This window comes from Empidonax traillii, unplaced genomic scaffold (assembly GCF_003031625.1).
Source record: "Empidonax traillii isolate 1590-97213 ecotype Southwest subspecies unplaced genomic scaffold, ASM303162v1 scaffold106:size2091409, whole genome shotgun sequence".
Classification (NCBI taxonomy): Eukaryota; Metazoa; Chordata; class Aves; order Passeriformes; family Tyrannidae; genus Empidonax; species Empidonax traillii.
Window position 1 is genome coordinate 1,487,182 of NW_020955299.1, and position 24,747 is coordinate 1,511,928.

A 24,747-nucleotide genomic window follows, 5' to 3' on the forward strand; every position below is an offset into this window, starting at 1 on the left:
GCGCCTGCAAAACCCGGACCGGATCGCCCTCCCCTGGCAAGGGAAAAGGCGACAGTGTCCCCATTTCCCAGCCCGCGCAGGCAGCTGCCCGTCCCCTACCCTGTCCCTGCACCAGCGGTTCCTGTCTGCCATCCGTCCTCCTTCCCAGAGGGCTACTGGAAGTTTTGTAAAATTTTCTATTTTGCAGCCTGGTGACCCCTGTTCACCTTAGTTCCCTGAGACTAAACTGCATGGAGATGATCAATAACTAGGCTGTGGGTATTGCTTTATTCTCCAGCTGGTTTTCCCGGGCATGATGTTCAGTTTCTATTTTACAAACTTCTAAACTTCGATATTTTCTTTTGCTTGTGTTCTCAGTCTGGACTTCACTCAGGTTGAGAACTAACCACTGTCTTGTTGCACCTACAACTGTACTGTTTCTCAGTTTGGGGGTGCTGGCTTTGCTGGCAGTTAGGCACAGGACTAACTTTTGCGGGTCTGGATCCTAGAGAAAACGCCAAGGCACAGACAAGGGCAGCCTTGTGGACTGGGCTGGGTTTGGGGGGCATCTCTGCAGGATGAAAGCCAAGAGTTCCCCTACATTTGCATGTACCTGAATTTCCAACAGGCAGGCATCACATTTCTGTGTTAAGAAACTACTTTCTGCAGCTCTGCCTTTCCTCTCACTGAGACAGAGAGCGTACCTTACAGTGATGTGCACATTTGTGGTGGTGTTTCCATAGAACCATCCACAGAGACCCTTTCCTTCATCCCTGGTTCCCCCTAGGGCTCCCCAGCACCCTTCCCTCTGGGGTTTGGAGGTGCTGCCCATGCACTGAGTCTGAGGGAGACGGATCTGCCCCCGTAGCAGGGCTTGCAGGATTTGGGCCCTCGGCCCAAGCTGGGCAGCCCTGTAAACTCTTGGATCACTTTTCTCACTGGGAGCTCTGCGTCAGCACACCCACACAGAACCCCTTGCAGGAGCGTCTCGCTCTTCCCGGGTGCTTCCCTGTCCGTGTCTGTCTCCACCTGTTGCCTCTTGTCCGATGCTCTTTGGGGCAGAAACCACCGTTTTGCTCTGGATTTGTCAGTGCCTTGCACAATGTGGCCCTGCTCCATAATCACAGCTCCTGTGTGCTATTGCCACACACATAAATAATAACAATAATTAATAATAATAGGCTAATTCCTCTGATTTCGATGTGACTACTCATGTGAGTAAAAGTGACTCACGTACGTAAGTGTTTGTGGGACCTCTGCCAGCTCTTGAGCTTTTATGGTGAGTCTCCCAATATTTGGTGCTCTCCTTTGATCCCCAGCTTCTGGAATGACATGTTTCTAGCACTTGTGTTTACACAAGGAAGCTTGGATATGTGGCCCAGTGCTCCCAAAAGCCTCAGAAGACAGAGGACAAAGAAGAAACTTCCAGAGAAATGGATTTTTAATGGCTTTTGAGAAAATCCTGTGATTTGGCAGCTCGGGGAGAGGAGGAGTCTGACTCACGAATTTTGAGCAGACAAGTTTAGCAATGAGCATCAATTGAGTTAAATATTTAGGTCCCTGTAAAGACTAGACTTTTGCTAACAGGTTGAATTTACAGTGGGGAGATGTATTTCTGTGGAAATACTCAATGTTTAAAGTGCCCATGTCTTTGCAGAATCTGGGGTTTTGTGTATTTGCATATTGTTTGGGATTTGTCACTCTGTAGTTATTTATTTTTACCTGCTCACAGTAAGAAAGCAGGAAAATGGGGATGAAAATGGCATAATTAAACTAAATAGGACTGTGTGAGACTGTTAGAATAATTGCGGCAAGTATTTATAAATTGCTGAAAATAAAAACACCAAACTTATTGACTTTGTATGCTGGAGAGACACTGCCAGGTTAAAACCCATGTGTTTCTGAAAGTAAATGTCTCAACTTCTGGTACAAAAGCATAAAAGAGCAGGTCCCAAGCTATGAATTCTTGCTTATGAGGCATCCCTGAAGAATGAAGGGCTGGGAGAATAGGGCCCTTTAATTAAACCTGCATCGTTACTTTTAATTGCATTTACTTATTATTTTCTCTTGTTCACTTTTTTGCATTTCTCTCATCTGGGGTGTTGAACGCAGACTGAATGGCCTTCCCTCTGCTTGGAAGTTGGCTAATTTTGGAGCGCTGAGGAGCTGTCCTAGTTAAGAGGAGAATTTGGGGATAGCCAAGTGCTTTTGGGGTGGCCTTGTTTACCCTCAAAGATCTCTCCTGCCTGTGCTCCCCTGCACACTGCAGGAGGGTCAGACACCCCCCAAACTGTGCCTCTGACAGCTCCAAGTCTCCTTCCAAACACACCTCACCCCAAGCCCGTTCAGCCCATCCGATGATCACCACACGAGCTCCAGTAAAGGCTCCTCAGCCAGAGAGATCAGGAAGTAATGACACCTTACACAGCCCGTTCGAGATAGAAAGAAAATAATTTAGCAAATTGCAAATGATGCATACTTAACTATTTATGCAGCATCTTCCTGTCATCAACCCAAAGCAATTTTACTTCCGTGTTGAACAGTGGATGAAAATGTTCTATAGATTTAACCATTGCGGGAGTTCCTTTTAAGTGGTGCAGTAATCTCTCTCCAGCTAATTTAGTGTTGTAATAAGGCACCACCCTCACAAGTCCTTTGTGTTCTTGTGTCAATACTGCCCCCAAACCAAAAGTGCTGGCATCTGCATCTGTCAGAAAAGTGGGTCTGAAGCACAGAAAGACTAAGAAAGAAGCAATATGGCCATCGGCAGAGCAGTCTCCGGAGCCTTTTACCAGTTCTGGACATACTCGATTTCATTCAGAATTCCACTAAAACACGATTTGCTTTTTCAGCAAACCCATGCTATGGTTTAACAGCACTGGAAAATTCAACAACAAACCTTCTTGAACAGAAGCTGAGTGAGAAGTACCTGGGGAGCCAGGATGCTTCAGTACAGGTTCATTTTTCTTGCCAGTGAGGATTCCTCACTGGGCCCACTGCTCAGGATTCAACTTGAGCCAGATCACCTCTTTCACTGGGACTGAAGACCCTAACCAAAGACCTCTAAGGAAAACACCACTCAGTTTGGCTCTTTGCTTTTTCAAGTATTCAACACAACAGTGGGAAAAACCCAAAAGGAATCTTGGGCACCACTATCATCCCCTTCCGTCTTCTGCTTTCTTTGCCTGCATTTACTAAACCCACGGGTTTACATTTACTAAACCTGTGACACGGTCATGGTTCCCATCTTCGCTATTTCCTGCTTGCCTGAACATTGAACAAACAGTTCAGTTGCACAAGACCATTGGCAGCTCAGATTCCACGTGCTCCTCCATCTCCAAACAGGTTTGATCTATTCCCAGCCTCTCTTCAGCTCCCATAGCATGTAGTGATGCCATTAGTCGCTGCCCTTGGGGAGAGGACACCCTGCTCACTGCAAGCTTAGTGCCCATAAGACATTGCTTGTATTGAGCTACATATTTCAAATAAATTTCCATGGACTGAAATTGTAGGACACCTTTCATGCTATTTATCATTCGGCAATTAGCAATAACAGCATCCAAACTCATTATTAGGTCGTCCTCTGTGCCTGCTGTCCACAACTCTTGGTTAAACCCAGGAATTTCTCTCTGAAACCCAACTTGGTGAAAGGTTCCCCCTTTTGCTGGGGGTGCTCATTTCCCCCCTGTGCTGGGGTGGGTGCAGCTGTGTAGGGGCTGCAGGGACACACCGAGTATCTGTCACGTCCCCTCCCGCACTGCAGTGAGATATGAGCTCGAGGAGGTTGTACAAGCCATACAGAACACAAGTGAACACAATATTTAGACTGATGACAGGACAGCTGCTGGTAAAAGGCTGTGACTTTACTGCAGACTGGAGGTTAATGTACTTTATCCCCACCCAGCACATACCCCAGAATACTCCACCTGGCTACGCTGTGCAAGTGCAGTCTGAGAAAACTTTACATACCCTTAAAAAATTACTCACAGAAGAAAAATGATGCTAAAACAACATGAGAAGGGCCTGGATTAAAATGCCAAAAGCAGAGAAATACGTGCTGAGGGCTCTAACCCTGTCCTCAGCTCACCCTGCTTTTAGTAGAGGGGGAGAGGAAGGACTGCAGAGGTGGCTCCTGTAGCTCTGAGCACACAATCAGGCTGAGATGTTTTGCTCCCGATGCCCAGAGCAGGGGACGTGGTTTCCATAGGCCTACATGTCACACCAATTCCTCAAAGAGGCAATTCACCTCTGGTAAGTGAGGAGCAGGCTGAGGTCTGGGCTGACCACTCTACCAAACCGGACTGGAACAGTCACCCATCCCATGTGGACTGCCCAACAGCCATCAGGTATCAGGGGGACGTTTTCCAAACCCAGCACAGACCAAGGTGCTGTCCAGGACCTCTCATCCTGCTTCACAACTCCCTGGAAGAATGAGGAAAGCACTCAGACATGCGCTAGGAAAATCCTGTGGATTTACTCAGTTTCGTAACAGAAAATTAAAAGTCATTGCAGAGGAGGAGGAGGAGGCATTTTTTTTCAGCTGCAAGTGCAATATTATCCACTTTCATTTTTTATCACTGGAGTGGCACAAGCAATCAAGGAATATCATGTGGTCATTGTTTGTCAAGTGGCATTTTGTCACAGGCAACCATTTCATTGCATGTGCCCAGTTTGGGAGAAGGAATTGGTTGGGCCCCCATCGTCCCCTGCCCCAAATCCTCCCCGCAGAGGTGGCATTGCTTCACACTGACAGCAGTGGGGCAAGACTTATTTATGTTGAAGAGGATCAGGCCCTGCATTTTGAAACTTCAATCTTTTGTTTAGAAATATATATAATTAGTATCAGTATGCAAGTATATAATAAAAATATTGGAACTGTGTGAAGCAAACTAAAGGCCTACAGACTGACACTGACTTTTGGCTGGTATAAGTGAGTGGGTACAACAATTTACTCGGCCCAGAATCTGCTCTTATCTGTTTTATTTGCCTTAAATCTATATAAAAGTTCAAGCAAAAGACTTAGCAAGAAACATCTCCCCAAAATTTGTCCCAATCTGTCTCAAAATTTCCCAGTGACTTCACTATTCTGTGTATTTGGGTAATATCCACTGCTTTAGGGCTTAATCCTAAGGGACGTTACTAAAGGTAATAAATAAATACAGAAGAAAATAATAATAAATAAGTAACACCCATAATAAAACTGGAATTCAAGTGTGAAGTTGTATGTTTGTAATAGCCTGCCCGTGTTAGAAAATAATCAACTAAATAGCAATAAATAATAAAAATTTATATTAACAATTCATTTGTGCTGATACAGACCTTCAAGTTAGAGTTCATTATATTAATTTACTAATTAATTAAGCACTACATCACCTGGCACCTACATAGATTTTATTACACTTTAGAGATGGAAAACTGAAGAGTCTTGCCTAGGGACACAGTGAATCAGTGGCAGAGCCGGACACAGAACTGGAATATCCTCCCCAGCTCTAAGTCTGTTTACAGCATAAAGCTGCCCTGATTTTCTGACTAATTTAGTCCAACAGATGCAATTCTCAGTGTGGAGACTCCAATTTGGGTGCAAGAGGGAGTTATTTTGTTTGAGCTTAAATCAGTTCTTAATTATATCAAGCTAGTTATATAAAGGCAGTTTTAAAAATATCCTTGCAGGCATCTACATTTCGGGCCATTGACTCAAAAACACACCTTTAGTTTAAACGCTGCAATTTTCCTGATAGGCCCCAAGTCCCAGCAGTTCTTCAGGTTCCTCCCAATCCGCATTTCCCCAGCAAACCTCACCTGCACGACTGAGATGTGCAATTCTGAGTGTTGTCTCCAGCTGAATGGCACAAATACTGTGAGTGCCCCCAATTTGGCTAAAGACAGAGTTACTGCAATTTAGTTTGGCCTTTTAATAATTGGTTTAAACTCCTTTTAAGTCAGGCTTTGCAACCGAGTCTCAGCTGCTTGAGGAGCTGGGTTAGCTCCAGCACGATGACCCTTCCACAGTCCCTCTCCCAGGTGTCACGGGACACTTCCATGAGGAAAAATGGAACCCCTTCCCTTTGGCCACCCTGTCCTGGGCAAGAGGAGGTGACTTCATTGTGCCTGCCTTGCCCAGCGCTCCCTTTCCCAGCAGTGTGTGCCAGCCTGGTGGGATGGCACGGGGGCTTCCCAGCCTGGCCAAGGGAGGTGGAGGCAATCCAAGGGCTGCGTGAGGAATGCAGGAGAACTGCCCGGGATAATGGGAAACATTATTTATAGCCTGAATGCAGAAAACCTCCCCTTCCTCCCCCCTCGCCGACAGACAAACCCATGTCCAGTAATGACAAAGTCATTACCTTTTTATTATTTTTCAATAGGGTTCAGATGTAGCGTGTCTGCTCCTTACAGCCTGTCCTGATGGCTCCGGGCTCCCATCTCGCTGGGAACACTCGGCTAAACGCGCCGAGTGGGTGTGGAGTCACCAGCCCTGCTTTAGAAAATTTGGGCCTTACCCTCCCAGCAGCCTGTTATCTCACTTATTAAGGGAGAATTATAATGTTTCCCTTCCTCCCAAGAGGCATTTGGGACTACAATAAAGGCCTTGTGAGAACTGCTGCAAGATCAAAGCAGGGATCCCATTGGAGAAGTTCAGCATAGTGCTGTTCCTGATAAGACGTGGTTTTGGGGGATCTTAATAGAAACTATGGGCTTCTCAATAATTTTTTTTTTTTTCCTGAGAGTGAATACTATCCTTGAAGAAAATATTTTTTTCATGTGGAAATCCTAAAATAATGTGATCCTTAGATACAGAAAAGACTGACATTCTTTTGGATTCGGTGACTTTTCAAGCTCTCCACCCCAGTGTCCTGTGCCCCATGAGAAGTCTCTATTCTGCCATGCTTTTGCTCACTGATTATTTCACCACTGATCATTCTCTGAAAAGCTTCTTCCTCCTTCACCTGCTGCCCCTCTGTAACTCCAATCCTCCTTTTTTCCTTGTATTTAATGTCCTATCCATGCTTTGTCTTTGTCTTTGTCTCCCGCTCTGTAAATGTCCTTCCCCCACTTCGTGTCTCCAACAAGACCCCTGTGTGCAGGTCTGATAACCCACGTAGCACCCATGTCTCTGGGATTTATTTTGAGATCTGCTGCTTGTTTATTTATTTCCCTTTTAGCACACCCAGCGAGGCCTGTGAGGCAGGAGATGTGAAGGGAGGTGATTATGGGAGACTATTTCCCCTCGCCGCTCATTCACGACAAACAAAGAGCAATGATTGATGATTAAAAATGCATTCTCTGGGCTTGTTTTCTTTTGTTTTACCATTATGGAGATATTATAAATACTGAATACTAATCAATCCAGACCTGGCGGGACCTCACAGACCTTCTGCAATCCCAGGGCTTTGCTCTTCCTTACAACCTCTGCAGCTTTCTCTTTCCTCCTTTGTTCCTAAATTAAACACCTCCATCCCAACCCAAAAGGATTAGCTCAACTTTGGGTGAATTCACAATGTCTTTTTGGGCTGCCTGGGCTCTTGCCTCTCCCTGAAGGGATGGTCTCTGTGTTCAGGCACCCTGGCATTCCCCTGCCTTTTTTTTTGCCCTGCAGTGGGGTGAAAACAGAAATTAATTCCCCAGATCAAAGGAAAATTTCTCTTATTTAGGAAGCCCAGAGTGCCACGAATTTGCTTGCAAAGTGGATACCTCGTGGGGAGGAGAAGAGATCCGGAAGTCCCCTGGAAAACACTCTGGTTATGGGGAGCAGTAAGGCTGGATTTCTCCCTGGGCATTTCTGTGTAAAAGCCAGAGTGCCACATCTGATTCCGCAACATTACACAATGTCCAGATAAACAGCAAACTCGGTGGCTTGCATTCTTTTATCTTTATTCAGTCAAATTAACTGCTTTCTCTTTCTCTTCCCGCACCCCCGCCCTCGCCTCATTCTCCCTCGCCCGTGTAAAACACGGACGCGTCGCACTGGCCACTGCAAAAAAACCGATCAGAATCACCCATCCCAACTGAATGAGAAGATTCCTCTTCACTCTGGCCTAAAATTACTACTTTTCTCTAATCAGCTCCTTCCTGTGAGATTTTTTCAATGCTCTGCTCCCTGCTGAAGTCGACATTAACTCAGCAAAGCTCTGACTGACTCCAGTGTGAGCACAGTTAGGCTGAGGCTCAGCTTTTGCTGAGGTCCCTCCAGAGAGCAGATTGAGGTCCCTTTTCTGCTCCTGGCTGCACATGGAGGCACTGACAGGGACCCCAGGGTGCCATCAGAGTGTAACAGCAGCATGAGGGGTTGCCTGTGTAGCTCAGATTAAGGGAAATAAACTACACACATTTTTCTTAATATGCTTAGAACCAGCCCAGGAATAGCTGAGCTCAGCTGGAACGTATCAGGAAGGAGAAGGAAGAGAATATGAGCTGGGCTAGCAAGAAATTTTAGTCTGAACCATATGGCAAGAAACTGCAGTATGTTCTTATCTTGAAGCCTGAGGATTTATTTTATGCACGTAATTCCCTGATCATCTTGATGTAGCATCTCTTAGGAGGATGGTGTTACACTATCTAACTGCCACTGCTGGAAGTTGACAATCTCTCTATCATCTTAACTTTCTTAAATAATTTTAAATATATATCTGTGTTTACGAAATATCAAGGGCCTGATCCCATTGAAGTCTGGGGAAGGACTCTAATCAGTTTGAGTAGGCATTTGGATCAAGCCCATAGACGCTCACTGCCCTTCTCTTTGAATATTGTATCTCTGCATCACATCTTTGCATGCTCCTCTTCCCCAGCACGCACAGGATCTTCCACTCCCTTTGAAATCTGTGATTTTTTTTCTATGAGAACAGCATTTCCCTGTAATCTGTGTTAAAAAATGGAAGCCACTGCTCCCAAGTAACAAGGGAGCCTAAAATAGTGATTTTTAGTCAGCTTCATCCCTCTGTGTCTCCAAATTTGCCTCTTCCCCCCATTCCCAGAGCAGTGTGAATCCAACTCCTAGAGAAAGGGGCTTTGCAGCAGTGGTGATAAGGAATGCGCTTCAGACTTTTGAGTTTAGCCTTGATCAGCTGGAACGTAATTAGCACCAGTTCCCCAACAAATTCTGTTGGTAGACCTGTTCCACCCCAGCCAGCAGGCAGATTGATCCAAACTCTTAGGTGAGCCTCTGCAATGCAACGGTGGGGTGTTCAAAGGAAATGTTGTTATTGCCATATTTTCAAACATATACACTTTCACCCAAAGATCCTAAACTCTGCTGGCAGTTTGTTTCAACGATACCACTTAGCATAAGCTTGGCAGAGGCAGGAGTGCGTGTGGATGCATGTCTGTATGTATATGTATGCACATGTCCCACACCCACCCACACCAGTTACTAATCCATTGGCTGATGTATTTATGGCTAGTTTGCTTACAAACCACTGCCCTCTGTGGAGCTCACAGACGCCTCCTGCAACCACTTGCTTGCCTCAACAGCAAAACCTGCCCTTCAGAAAGAGGAAGACTCCTTAACCTGGTTGAGGACAGTGCCCTTGATGCATCCATGAGGTCCAGACCAGACCTGCCTCTTGGCAGCATGGCCTTCAAGGTGTGCTTTCCTTGCTGCCTGGTTCATGCCCCCCAGCCCATTTCTCTGCAGTCACAGTGACCCCAGAGGCCCAAGGGACAGGAGGGCCCCCCCCTCCCTCTGCCTTCAGCCCCTCTTGTCGCTCTCCTTCGGAAGTTTTTCCTCATATCCCTAACTCTCATGCAAAACAGATCATGTTTGGGGTTATGTGGCCTGGCAAGGCCAAAACACATCAGTCTGGAGCTGGATTAGAGAATGACTCTGGAATGTTCTCTCTAGAAACAGGAATCTAGAACCCAAAAGTGAAGAGCTGGAAAACACTGCCAAGTCCCACCTGGATTCATTTGCTCCAACCAGAACAGAGGCTGGGGCAGCTCCTCAGTCCACGATATGAAGAGGTCAGAGAGAGACTCGCACTGGTCCTGGGAATATATGACTCGGATTACAAAGTATGACGCCACTGAGCAGGACAATGCTGCTTAGAGACACCCAAGCTGCTGCTGAATAAGTACAGCAAGCAGTGGAAAATTATCCCAGCCAGATCACTGTACTAATAGAGCCACACACTTCTGATATCAAGCGAGCTCAGGTGTCTCTAAAAGGCAATGCACTGTGTACGTGTGTATCAAACACTGCAACTGGTGCTTGGCTGGTCTGTCACTCTGCAGCTCAGCATCCTCTTCTGTGAAATGGGGGAAAAGATCACTGCCACAGTCAGAAGGAGCTATGAGACTTATTTGATGTTTTTTAAGAGCCCTGAAACCTCAGAGAAGGGCAATTTATTGTTCTTATTTTCCTGTGATCACACTATTCCCACTGGGATTGTTTATTTCTCAGCTCTGGGTTTCAATTTATTTATTTCTCATTGTGTTCTGGGTTTCCACACAGAGCAATTTCCACTAGCAAAGACTGAAGGGACTATTTTCCCTTTCTGGCTTCAACTTAACAAACGTACAGGCTGATAAATCCTCTTGTGAAAATCCTACAGGGTGAAGCAGGCTACAGATCAAAGGGAAGGAACATTTGTCCTCTAGTATGATACCAACACCAGCAGAGCCTCCTCACCTTCAGAAAATGATCCTTCAGAAAAGCTCGTGTCCCACCCTCCCACTCTCAGCTCCCAGACCCAGACTTCTGACTTTGCCACACATTTCTGCCACCCAGATCTGAGAGTGCCGGCTCTATTGACATTAAAAATTCGATTTCCTTGTGAAAGACACCTCCGACAGCAGCAGGAAACAAGGAAACAGAGAGAACAGCACTGGGCCCCCAGACTGACTGATACTTGGAGCTACAGGTCCTTTGTGAGCTTGGGGAGAAAACCCACCCAGCTCTGTGTGACCAGCCCTAGCTCCACCTGGGAATGCCATGTGGAGAGCAGCCAGCTCAGGGCACTGCCAGGGTGCTCAGATGTGGGCAGACTTCCCTCGTCTCTGCTTTGGGCAGGTTCCAGGGAGCTCTCCCTCCTGCTCCAACAGCACAAACATGTTGTACCTGAGACACCTATGGAAATACAAAGGTCACTGCAGCGCTCTGTGTGTTTGCAGAGCTCGTTCCAAGCAGCAGAGACGCTCAGCACACCCCAGGACCTGCTCCCCTATGCTCTCCACATGGTGCACTCAGTCGTGGGAGGAGGTAAAAGCAGAGTCCCTGGTAAGCCCAGCTCAGTCTCGCTCCTTCCACGTGCTGCATCTGTCACTACAAACACCTCACGAATGGTCTCAGGCCCGGTGCCAAAGTCCTCACCCCAATTCAGGGATCAGGGAAGGTGCTCGAGTTGAACTTGTACAGAACCTGACTGAAGGAACCAGGCAATAGCCCTCGGATGTAAAAAGACTGGGCCATTTACACAGCCAAAGTCAGCAGGGCATTTAGGGTGGGAAGTGTCTGACATCTTTCAGTGTCACTTGACTCTCATGCACATGGCAGCACAGACCAGAGGAGTAGCTGAGCACTTGCTCAACCAGAAGTACTGGAAAGGTCCCAGGTGGTATCAAAGAGTTTTGATTAACTGTTGAACCATCTGCTTTCGGGGGCGTATCTCACATTCCCGAGATCTGGATCATGATTCACAAACCCAGTTAATCCCTCCAGTGGATTTAGGGGAAAACTAAGAGTTTTGGTTCTGTGCAAGCTAACCCTCTTCTCTGTTATTAAACTGTTCCTCTCTGGGACCGTTATGATGTGATTTGAGTGTCCACAATTGGTTCATGTACTTGAAAAAGTAGATATTATAGTTATGTCATGAAAACATGTGGAAGAAGTTCGGAGACTGCCAGTACACTAAAGGTATGTACAGATTACCTCAAGTGGCTGGATTATCATAGTTCATTGTTCCCCTCTGCCCAGCTGAGATGAAGGACCCTGAGCAGTTGAAATGGTGAAGTAAAATATATTTCTCTGAACCAACATAAGTGCCAACACGGTTCAACGAGGCAAATTTCACTCTGGAACTGCACTGATAATTACTGTAGCAACTTTACTGGTTACCTATTAAGCTGAGGTTTGACTTGAATCATACCCTAATACCAATAAATTTGGTTTGGTGCAATTGGAGACATTACCTTTCCATGGGCTGAAATAGTTTATCTGTTTCAATGGTTTATAATGATAAACCAAGTTATATAATGGTACAGATCAAACTGTGCTCAGCAGACTTGCACCAGTTTTCAAAACCCTGGTTTTAAAATCCTGACTTTAGTGGAAGAGCTCTAAATGTTAAACCTCAGTCTCCCTTAGGACTTATAGAAAGCTTAGTCAATGAATGTGCCAACCAGAGCAAACTGGGGTAACTTCCTGTAGGTGACAGGAAATCTAGTGCAAACTTTCCCCCTTTGTTATTAAAATTAAACTCTGTCATAATCAGCACTCAGGTCAAGCATCTCAAAACTGGCTCTGTAATTTCACGGGCTCAGTTTGGGAACAACGGTCAGAAATCCTTGTTCCCACTTTTATAAATACACCCCCTATGAGTGCAGCTAAAATGGAGCAAACAATTCAGGTGAAAAATTAAAAGGAAAACTCTCGAAAGCTTAGGTGAGACGCAGCTGCTAATCAGTCCAGAAGGGTGGGGAAGATAATTTATTGCAATAAAGTGGACTTGTGTTCCTTTACCTGTGAATGTTATCATCTTTGATAAGCCATATGCATGCATATTTTACGTTTCCATGTTAAAAAGCAAAGTACAATCTTACAATAAAAAAAAAGCCCAGTAAGTGCAAGGCCAGGTTGCTCATGGAGGCAGGTGTGTGCGTTAATGAAACGCTCCTTCCTCCTGCCCAAAGAGCTGCCTTTACAGCCTGGTCACGAGCTGCACTTACTGTAAACATGGCCTTCTAAAGTCACCAAAAAAGTTCAGCACCCCTTGCAGGAAGGATCAGTTTACACCATCTAATTTTTCTGTCTGACTAAGACATTAAGTCAGATATCGTTTCCTGCTCACAGACCGTTTATCCATTCAACCAAGCTTTCTGCCTGTCCTCTCTGGGATTACTTCTTGAATCTTTCTGTCCCCTTTCTGTCCCCTTTCTGTCCCCCATGTTTCCAGTGTGCTCACTATTTTTCCCACAAGCCATTTCCCATGAGATTTTCCAATATGAACACCTTTGTGGGTATCTGCAATTCCCTCTGGCCCAAACCCTGAGAGACCCCTTCAGTTTATATTCCAGAAAATTCCTGTCACAGCCACTGGGCACACTGAGCTTCCAGCACACCTCAGGATGTGACCAGGAGAAAAACCTCAGTTATCCCACCTGCAGGGAGGAGAGTGGGCAGATCCCAGAGGTGGGCTAAGCCCACTGTCCATGGGTGATGAGCACACAGAATCTCCACCACGACACAAGGACTGGGAGTGCTCTGCAGTGTGCACGAGTTGTCTGTCCCTGGGCAAGGCACTAAATCCTGTTCCCTGTCCCGTGTTCACCCAGCACTGAACAACTGCTGGGCACGGGATGGCCATTGCTGCTACCAGAGAGACGGGAGCCAAAACACTTAGGATGAAGGGGGATGGTTTTAAAAGAGCACTGGTTGCCTCTGTGGTGAGAGAACAGTACCAAGTGCCTGCAGTGCCACACCGGTGTGCTGGGAGATCTCCTGGTAATCACGCTCCTTGCACCTCTCTGGGAAGTGGAGTGTGCTGCCCACATATCCACACTGACCACAGAGGGCAACAGTGCCCAAAATATCTGAAGATGGGCAAAATTCAATCAACCCCAGCCCCCAACAAGGGGTGGCTCTGATCCAGACACCTGTCCACTCCCCGAGTCTGAATTCGGCTCGTTCTCAATGGGCCAACTTGGGGAGGCTTTCTCCAGGAAATCCACCCCTGCTTTCAGCTGGATTTTACACCCTCCATGGCCCAGACCTGCACAGCTTGCAGTGGTCTGTGGTGGGTGTCTGCTTCTCTCTCACTGTGTCACGGGGTTTGAAGGAGAGGGTGTCCTATTAGCTCATATGCTGTGAGTTTGCAGCCCCTTGGATGATCCTGGCTGGAATTTCACTAGTCCCAGTAAAGCTCCCTGCAGACAGAAAGGGGAAATAGCTCTGTGCTCTGCTCCCCTCCTGCACCCAAACATGGTATCTGCGTCCAGGGAACAATGACTTAAAAAGGACTTCAAAAACAGGCATTATTTGTCATCTGGAAGAGCTATAAAAAGAAACACTTCTCAAGTAGTGAGTGTGAATACCATTACTTTACAGATTCAAGGGAAAAAAAGCAGATAACCTTGGGGAGACCCGACCTTCAAACAGGTTCAAATAACTTTACCATGCTTTCCCTTCCTCTCTCCCACACAGGCACAAAATTACATACATGCACATGTTCCCACACGTACACACTCCCACACAAACACAAGTTTGTAGACATGCACATGTCCTCTCTCTGACACACACGCACACAAACCCTCTGGTACATGTTCTCATGCACAGGCACTCGCCCCCATTCCTGATTCCACACGTTTTTCTGCACTTGCAGTGGCACTTTCATGTGTGCACACACACGAAGCTTAAAATGCTAATGCAGTATGATAACTGCAGGAGGAAGATCAGACCTCTCCATGCTGCCTGTTTTGGGATTTATTTTGGAAAGGAATTCAAGGGTTGGTTCCATACCCACAGTGTTTGGATCATCAGAATATAATCACGTGAATTTACATAGTTAAAAATCAGACTACCTGAAAAATAAAAGCCCTGACTTTTGCAGTTTCCTGTCCCTTCAAATCCAGCTTTCTTGGCAGTCTGGATCAGCAGCAGATCCTAACAGTGCTCCCAGAGCAAGGTGCACGCCTGTCTGAGGAGATTTGCTAACTGTGCACAGGACTTTGCAGGGTGTTCCTGTTGCAGTCAAGCCTCTGATCTGACACCAGGGCACCACATCCCGTGGCTGTTCTCTCAGGTTCTCCTGACTGTGTGTCCTTTGCATGTGCTGGGGGTGGGATCCTCCATCAGCTACGCCACACATGCACCTTGTGACCATGCCCAGTGCAGAGCCAAGGAGGAGATGCACAATCACTCAGTTAAATTCTCCAAGCTGTGTCCTCTTTTGCCAGAACCAGCCAAGACAAACATTCTTCTCTATGACTTTCAACATCAGCTGAACGTTCTGCTCAGGTGGGACCTGCTTATGTCCCTGGCAGTGGCGACAGTGGTGCTGCCTGCTCCTCTCCTTCCTGCTGTGCACGTACCCCAAAGTTCAGTGCCCAAATCATTGCCCTTATTCCTTGGTGTATTTGGCCCTGTGACTGCACAGTGATCTCAGCCTGGGGTAGAGGTGCTCAGCAGCTCAGACACCCAGACCCTCCCAGCTCACCTCACACACACACACACAGGCAGTGGGAACCTTCCTGCCCTGGCCTCTGATGTTTTGAAGCACAGTATCATTTCATGAGTATATTAACTGAGAAAAAGATGTTTTCCTTTGGATTGTGTAGTAAAGCAGTGGCCCAGCAGGGTGAGGAACTCAGAAATCCTGTTTCCTAGATCCTGCTATAATCATTAGATCATATACAGCATCCCTCCTTTCTAGGGAAAACAATGATTTCATCTTTTCCACAGAGGGTGACTTTGGTGGAAGGTAGGGCTATGGCTGGCTTTGCATCTGCTTCTGCTGCAGAACCAGGTACACCACTGTGTATCTCATCTGCAAAGTGCTCAGCTCAATATCAAAAGACTGGATAACACCCATGCTGAACTCTTCATTTCTGTGGTTTAAATCTGATTTGCATCATCCTCTGGGAAAATGCAATGAAATCAATACAATTACTCTACATTTTACCTGTTGCCACAAGGCCCAAAATCCAGTGCTTTGGTGCCATTTAGTAAAAGTCCCCTGCCAGCCAGCAAAAATAGCCTCATTCAGGCACAAGAAATCTAGGGAAGAAATTTAGTGCATGGCCATAGTTCTCAAACCGCAGCAAGGAGGAGAAACGTTGGGCTGATGTCCTGCTGGGATCCTCTCTGAGGTGGGAGGGAGCCTGGGCAGTACAGTGCTGGCCAACAGCATCTCACCTGTCTGTTCAAGGTTTGTGTGGAGACTGGCAAAAGTAAAAGGCACTTGTTGAGTGTGAGAGCCACCTGCAGTCACTGATGTCTGGGAAAGACCATTCTTGAACTGGAAAGGTGTGTGGCCACGGCAAAGCTGCTTTTTCAGTGCCCTTGCCCCAAGGGACACAGCAGCACCCACTGCAGGGCTCTGTGTGAGGGAAGGGTTGCAAAGCAGAGATCAGGTGTTCCACTGCTCGTTCCTGCTGTCTCCTGCAGGGAGAGGGGAAGGGCCTGTGCAGGCTCAGACAGCAACTGCAAAGCTCGGGATGCAAAGGCAGAGCCCGGTTCCAGCCGCCTCCACACACACCCAGAGACCTCAGCTGCTGGTTCCCCACAGCTGCTGCCGAGGAGTCACAGAGGAAAAATCCACTCCTGGAGAAGAGCACAGGCTGGCTCAGGGCTGGGGTGGCAGGCACTGGGGTCACAGCCACTGGAGCGGCCCTGCTCTGCCTCACAGGGCAGGGCAAAGCCCCTGGGGCTCTCAGGCCCTCAGTTTAAGCTGCTCTGGGTGTCCTGCAGAGCTGAGGTGACAGCACCCAGCACCAGGGCTCTTTCTGGCAGTTACAATGCAGCGTTTCCTCCAGGTCACAGCTGAAACCAGCCAAGCCATCCAGAACCTGCTACTGACTTTCTCACTCCTGCTTCCTGTGGCTACAGTACAACTGTCCTTCCAGAACAGGCTGAGCTGCTCCCCAGTGATCATATTTTGTATTTTTATTGCCTACTGTAGGGCAAGCATAAGGAAAATCAGGAGGTGGGAAGGAAAGAGAAGACAGACTGCAAGTCCAGTCTACTGGTACAAGAGTTTATGCTGATGGTCTAAAGGGTCAAATCTTACCATAAACTTTGACCAGAGAAAAGTGAGGGGCTGTGAAAACAAGAAGCAATGTCAACTGTCACATGAAAGAGGTCCATGAGAAGAGTTGCCTGGTCTCTGAGAAGTCATTTCAGTCAAAAAACAGTGCCTGGCTACTGAAAATGTCCCTGCTGACACAGACATCATTAGAAATGTCTCCACAAACTTTTAGATAAAGCAAGAACACCCCATGGCCTGGATGACTGCTAGAAACACCTGTCTTGGTAAACTACTACAAAGGTTCTTTCAGCTTGTAAGACAATCACAGAATCATAGAATCAGTCAGGTTGGAAAGGACTCTGAGATCAAGTCCAACCCTTGATCCACTACCACTCTGGCTACCAGACTATGGCACTGATGCCACATCCACTCTCATCTTAAAAATATCCAAGGATGGAGAATCCACCACTTCCCTGGGCAGCCCATTGCAATGCCTGATTACCCTCTCTGCAAAGAATTTCTTCCTAATATCCAACCTAACCCTCCCCCGGCAGAGCTTGAGACCATGCCCTCTTGTCTTACTGAGAGCTGCCTCTCTCTGGCTGAGAGCCCTTTTTGGCTGGACAGTCAGGCCTGTGCCTTGCTCAGTCTCAGGGTATTTCCAGCCTTAGAACAGAAATTACGTTGAGCCCTTCACAGTTTGCTCCAGAGGATGTGACAAAAGGTCTCCAGAAATCCTGTGAATGGCCAGTTGTGTCACTGAGTGCTGTCTGCCTCTGCTGGCATCACGGATGTGATAAAAATCTTGCAGTGGAATGGCAGTGAAGCAGAAATTAAAAAAAAGAAAAAAACTTCTCTCTAGTGCCTGACATTCTTTTCAGGATGCCAATAAAAGATAATGTTACCTGTAAAATGTGCAAGCTGCTTCCAGCACTGCACCTCCCTCCTCTCCTACGCCCTTCTTCTGAATCTGTGCTGCCCCTGCAGTGGACTCGGGAGAAAAGAGCACCAGGGCAAGAATGTCACAGCCAGACCCTCACGACTAAACCAACAGTTCAACAGCCAGACAGGGGCTGAGAATCCAACAGCTTTGCCTGCTGCACCATTTACAGCCTTGGGGGTTCCCGGGAAGGTTTTGCACTCTCTGACTGAGTTTAGGATCAAGCTTTATCTCTGGATTTTTGGACATTTATGTTATGGACATATGGGACAGGTATGAGAAGGAGCTGAGGGTGGCAGAAACAAAACACGGTCAGCACAGCAGAGCAGATCCAGTGTGCCAGACACAGCTCTGAGAGTGCTCCAGTGGGCTGTGTGTGTCCCAGGGTGAGCTCTTTCAGCTGCCTCACACTCTTGCACAGTGAGAAGTTCAAGGACAAATGCCTCGATTTGGAAAAATGTTCCTGTTTTCCAGAGGCACAAACTATTCAGCAGAGTGCTCAGAAAGTTTGGCTGCTCCTCTTTTTGGTTTCATTTTCCTGTGCATTTGGGATGTTCCTGCTATTGGGATCTCAGTATGTAATACAGATTAAATATGACTTTGTGCTGATGCAGTGAATTTCATCAGAAGATCTCACAGCGTTTGCAAATTAATTAATTAAACTCTCATGGCACCCTACTGCTCGTATCACCATCTTATTTAGATGGCAATGGAGGCACAGAGAAAGAGCTGCCTTATTCTGGACCACCCAGAATGTCTGCAGAAAAGCTGGAAAAAGAGCTCTGCAGGCCTGATGTTAAGTCCCCTCTTCAACTGACTCGACCAATTCCCTCCCTGCCCGTTATCACACAGGCTGAGGATCTGTGGTGCAGCCTCACACAACATGAAATGGTTCAGCAGAGGAGATTTTTGTGGGAGGATACAGAATTGCTTTGGGGAAGCAAAGTATGATAATTAGGAGGGGTCCAGTGGGGAAAAGCAGAAGTTTATTCCTTGGTCTGAATTGAATTGTACAGATAATGCCTACAAGACTTTTCTAACTCTGGCAGAGGACACCTTGGACTTGAGCTTTGCTGCTTTCATCTGCCTTGCAGCGCCTCCAGTGAACAGGATTTATCTGAATGAAGCATTTTCCCTATGGGAAGCTGCTGTGGTGCCTTTAAGATTTGGAGTGATGCCCTCTGAAAGGGGAGCAAGAATATTTCAGAGGGACTCTATCCTTCAGGAAAAAAGCCCAGACCATGTCTTTCCAAGATGGGGTCAACTCCTCAGCCCTTTATCTGGAAGCACTTACTCCACAATTAATGGAAGGAACTCTCATCAAATGAGGGACAAATCATAAAATTAGGGAGATGGAAATTAGGCATGGACAAATGATCCAGGTGCAGGGGAGATTTATGGGGGAGGTTGTATTATAGCTAATGATTTCTGCTAATGATCCTCCAAAGTATAAAGTGGCACAGAGCCCACTCTCAATGGGACAAGAGAAAATCCTGTGTGCAGATGAAGGGCATTCCTCCTGGGAGGGGAAGCTGGACCCATGGTATCATCATCAGACCACTCCCTCCATCTCCTCACCCAGAGATGCTGGTTGTGGAACTTCCTGGCCAGAAGGCTGTGAGAACACTGGGAACCCCTCTGCTGTGATGAAAGTCACCCAGAAAGCAGCACTTTCTCCTGTGCCTCTCCCTGGCAGCTTCCAAGAACATCCTACCCCAACTCCTAACACTACCTTCTTTCTCCTGATCGTAGCTCCTGGCACAGCACTCAGAGGGAGGTTCCCCTGCCATCACCACCAAACCAAGCTGGAATCTCACTGCTAAAAACATGTAGTGGGGGTCTGGTCCTTCCCAGCTCTCCTCTTCCCTGCAGCCTCCCTATCCCAGACACATAAATGATGGGAACAAAACAAGGTGGGTAAACGTAAGCTCTGGTGTTCACCAGAAAGGGTCTGCCAAGGAGACATTCCATTAACTCTCTGATCTTCCATTTGGGAATCTCTCCTAAGGACAGCTATTCTGCCTTCCCCCTGTGGAGGGGCAGAGCTCCATCACAGCCCTGAGAGCCACTGCCTTGGCTCCAGCAGAGAGGAGGTGAGCTGTGCTCTTCACCAAGACTCACAGCTGGCACAGAGCAGAGCTTTGTTTCCTGGCATTACATCCCTCCTTACTGCATTCCTCATCTGGAACAGGCTGAGCCTCAGCCTGCAGCAGCTCCAAGCTTTCCACACCACCAGAGCTCCTGGTGGCAACTGTTCAGGGGGGGCTTGCTTAAAGCACCATTTCTCTGGTACTTGCACCACTTGTATCACTGGTGCCCTCTGCCAGCTCTCAATCCTGGTAAAATCTGGCTCTAGAAGGGTTGGGAATACTCTTTGCCATGTTGAGGGTGGAGTCCCAAAAAATGAGACTAGAAACCCAGGCTCTATGCTTGACCCTATCTACCCCTAGGCACAACATCCCACCTCTTAGTGCCTCTCTGAAAATAATAACCATTTTGAAATCAAGATAATGATCCTGACGTGCTTCACACAAAGTTTTGAGATCTAATCCAAGTGGAGGATGTTATTAATGATTTGTATCCATCAGACTCCCAGAGAGCAGCTCAACAATTTTTTCAGCCACAAGACAGCAGTATTCCAAAACTTTAGAATGCTTTTCACAGGAAATAGAAATTACAGGATCTGAGCTGTTGGAAGAGAATATCGGATGGGAGAGTTGTAAGGAAGTTGGGGTTCCTTTCCTGCTGCCAGGGGAAGGGGGGGAAGGACAATTACAGCTGTGCTGCCCAGCGCTCCCCTGGGAGCCCCGTCCTGCCAGCTCCGGTGATTGGTAGCTCAGGCTGTTATTTCCCTGTTCCTGGAGCAATAAAAATTCCTGGTGAGTGTCATTTGGAGCTCTGCTCACGAGTGGCACAGCGATTCACAGGAGTACGGCCAGGACTGGATGCCAAAACAGTACCAAGTCGAATCTGCTGAGCTGGTGGGTTCAGGCACTGTGGGTTGTGTTTGCCCACTGTCCCCCGAAGGAATTGGATCTGTGACAGGGAGGAGATGAAAAAATGAGGGAATGGGGAGAAATTTGTGAGAGAGAAAAGTATTCAGGACTCTGAAAGACAGAGGATATGGAAGTAATGGGAGTAGAGCACTGAACACTGCAGGAGGAAATTACAGTGGCTTAAATCAGTAGGTCAGTAGATATCTGGGCCAGTGATGGATGTTAGCAACTGATATTGTGAAGTGATACATGCAGAAAAGACATAAAGGAGATATTCTGGGTTGTAAGGCACACAGCCTGTGCAATCCCCCCACAAGCCCCTCCAACCTCGACCAACACGGGGCTTGTTTCTGTTTATATCCTGCTGGATGTATCCTAAACTTGGACCATATAACCAGAAGTATCTCCTTCCCTCGGCATTGTCATTAATTACAGCCAGGGTCCTGCTCCAGTCTCTAACTCAGTACAAAGACTTGCTTCAAAAGCCCTTTTGTACCCACAGCCTTTGAAGGAACACCATTTTTATAGAGACCAAAGAGAGCTTCAAGTTTTCCCCTCCTCCTGCTGGGAAGCGTTTCGATTAACAGCGAGAGCAGTCAGGAGCCACACACCTCGGAGAAGTGTCTCCAAGGCAGGAAAAGATCGCAGGATTAATGAACGAGGAGAGAAGGGTGGTTAAAAATGAAGAATGTGGAAAATAAAATGTTCCCTAGCACTATCTTTGTGTCTTGTTTACTTTCTCCTGTGCATCTTTGCCCTGTCTTTAAGCCTGCTAGGAGAGGACTTTCTCAGGGGGTTTTGATTTGGGTTTTTTACTGTAGGAATTCTTGTTTTCTACCTCTTCTCTTTCCCCTTCTCCCTCTGGTGGAGGTGAGGTTGAGCAATTGTCCCCTAACCAAGATGACCTTCATCGTGCTCATCTCCCCAGATCTGCTCTCACCCAGTGCAACAAACCCCTCAGCAAGGAGAGTTCTCTCTACCTGGGGCAGGGGAACAACCCTGCATGAGATCCACACAAACACTGCCAGTCTGTTTAAGATTCAACACCAATGGGCAGCAGCACAAAACATTTCAGATGGACAGACAAACGTGTTGGTTTGTGCTTAAATGGAAAATCGAATGAATAGACAAAAATGTTGCAAACTTCTCTTTCTTTTTATCAAACTGGGGGTGGTTTTGTCCTCCGATCAAGCAGAATGAGCAGTACAGTCTGAACAAGATTGACCTGATGGGGAATAAGGGTCAGGGTGAAAAGGGTCACCAGAAATCTATAAATTAAAACCTATAGTCTCAATACATTCTCTCCAGTTCTCTCTCACAAAAAAACCAAACCAAACCAAACCAAACCAAACCAAACCAAACAAAAAAACCCCAAACCAAAACAAACCCCTCCCACACAAAAAACACAACAACAACAAAAAATCCAAACAAAACCCCATAAACAAAAACACAAACAAACAAACAAAAAACTGAAGGGGAAAAAAACAACCCAAAGTTAAATAACTTCTTATTTTTTGTTATCACATAGAATGTCCAGGAAAGTATTTTCTAATAAAACTGTAAATTCTGAAGCCAAAATGGATCAATGAGATCATCTAACCTACTGAGCTGGCTGTGCAGAGATCACCATGCTGTGGGCAGAGTATTGGTTCACAGTGCAGTGGGATCTTGCCCTAAATTCCTGTCACTGCTGACCCCTCCTCTTGTGGGGCAGCTCCTTTGACATGTTGAAGGGAAGTTCATGTTTCAATCATCACTTGATTTTGCTCTCGGGTAGAGGATGGAGTACATACTTTCCTCCCTCCCAGGAGATTGCTCTGTCCATGTGTGTGATTATCACACTGGAAAGGATCCCCTTAGGTCAAGCTCACAACCACCTTGGGTTTCTTTCAGAGGAGAAGAACATATGCATTAGCCCACTCATTATGAATTTCTCCCGCTGCATCTCCATGTTTTATTCCCTCAAGGGTATTACAAGTTTTGACCATGGCAGGCTAACTCCTGCAGCCCTTACCCACACAGAGACCCTCTGAAATAAAGAGCCTGCTGGATGCTGAGCCCTCCCAGCCCCGGGCTGCAGGACTATATATATTGTGCAATTTGTATGTCCACAGTGGTATTGATCAGAGCATTTCTAATGTTTCTGCGTATACAAAGAGCAAACGGATGCTGTCAGTCAGAATAACATTCATTTTAGATTACATGGACAACCTAACTAGAAGCAAAGCCTCCATGAGACAGCTCTGTGTGCGAGCTTGTGTCTGTTTTCGTCCTCTCTCCTCTGGCACACTGCAGTGAACCAACACCAAACAGTCCTGAAGAGATGACAAAGTGCACTCAACACAGAGCCCTCACACAATGCTTTTCATCGCGACCTCGTGGCAAACTTCCTTCCCCACACTGCCCAGGCCGGGGGCTGGGGCTCAAGGGACAGGGTGCTGTGCCCAGGGCTGCAGCAGGAGTGAGTGGCAGAGCTGGAAGGAGCCCCCCGTGACCCTGAGGGCCCACCAGTCCCCCAGCAATGCCCACAGCAGGCAGAACCGCTGATGGTCCTTCTCCTTGCAGGCCTCTTTAACGTCTTTGTCCTCCTGTCAGATTTTATTCCTGAGCCCAGATGGACCTGATTATTGTGATTACTCACACATCACTGTAAGGTGAAATATACAGCTTCACCCCACTGACTAAGAAAAATAAATAGGACTCTCTCCCCACCACCCACACCCACTCCCACACTCCCCTCCGAACTTGAAATAAAAAACCTGCAGGAAGATTCCCGATGGCTTTGTCAGGGAGGGGGGATGGTGAGGATTGGTACAGTATATAACATCTCAGCTCTCCTGGATCAGTCACGCTTCCTAATTCAATAAGGTGAGAAGGAGCATAATTTGATCATATTTGTTTTGCATCACTGCAAAAACAGAAAATGAGGGGCTGCAGAGCCGCACCAATTTACTTCATCCGACCTTGATTAAAAGAAAATTAATTGCCGCATCTCTCAGGATATCTCAGGCAGCAGCCAATGGCTCTCCTGAATGGCACAAAAAAAAAAAAAAAAAAGGAAGGAAAGGAAAAAAAGAAGGGAAAAAACAGAGAATCTTTGCCCTTTCATCTCGTTGCACAACTGTCTTATTGGAAGTGTTGGCAGGCTGAGGGAAAAACGCGAGGGCTCTGGAAATCACAGGGAAGTCAACACAGGATTGCCAAGGTTTCCAGCCTGAATTTCCCTCTGTGGTTACCACTGCATTCCCAACTGCTGGGGGTTGTAGCAGTCTCACAAGGTCTGTCTTGAGAAGCTGCAGGAGCAAAGCTGGGAGGATCTTGAGGCAAGACTTGGCTTAGGGTAGCTGGTAATAGGACACAGAGGCTTTTCCTGCTGTACTTCCCCATTCACTCAGAGCCAGGCCTATGCTAGAAATTATTTATGGTAATGTCAATTAGGGCCATGATTTTTTAACTGTATTTCTCCACTGCAAAAAGCTGTAGTGTAGCTGCAGTGATACAGGAACCAAAGTGCTTTTACCAAGATAGCTGATTTCCCTCAAGAAACTAATTTAAGCCATGCCAAGCCAACAAAAGCACTCTTTGGCTGATCCAAGCTCTGCCTCACTAGTAGGATGCACTGACAGCAGTACCAGCCAACATGTTCTAGTGTCAATTAGGAAAGACACTGAGATGGTGTAATGAGTCTGGGATAGGCTTAAAGGAAAAAAGGGGAATAACATTTCAAGTGTTATTTCGATACCCTTTCAAGGGCTATTCCAAAGCTTTTGCCCAAGGAACTTTAGCCAGAACCTTTCAGAGGCAAGGAAGAACACGAGGCTGCCCCAGAGGGTGAATCAGTGGCCAGATTGTCTTCTCCCCTGACCTGCCATCGAGGCAAGTGTGCCTCTGCCTGTGTTTGCACTGGGAACAGAGAGATTGCCTTCCACAGGCTGCAACC

General features: G+C 46.9%; 1 protein-coding gene across 7 annotated transcripts in view; it reads right to left on the reverse strand.

Moving 5' to 3' along the window:
- CASZ1 (castor zinc finger 1) overlaps positions 1-24,747 on the reverse strand; it is a 275,827-nt gene that overhangs the window by 190,965 nt on the left and 60,115 nt on the right. The gene's annotated exons all lie outside the window — the stretch shown is intronic.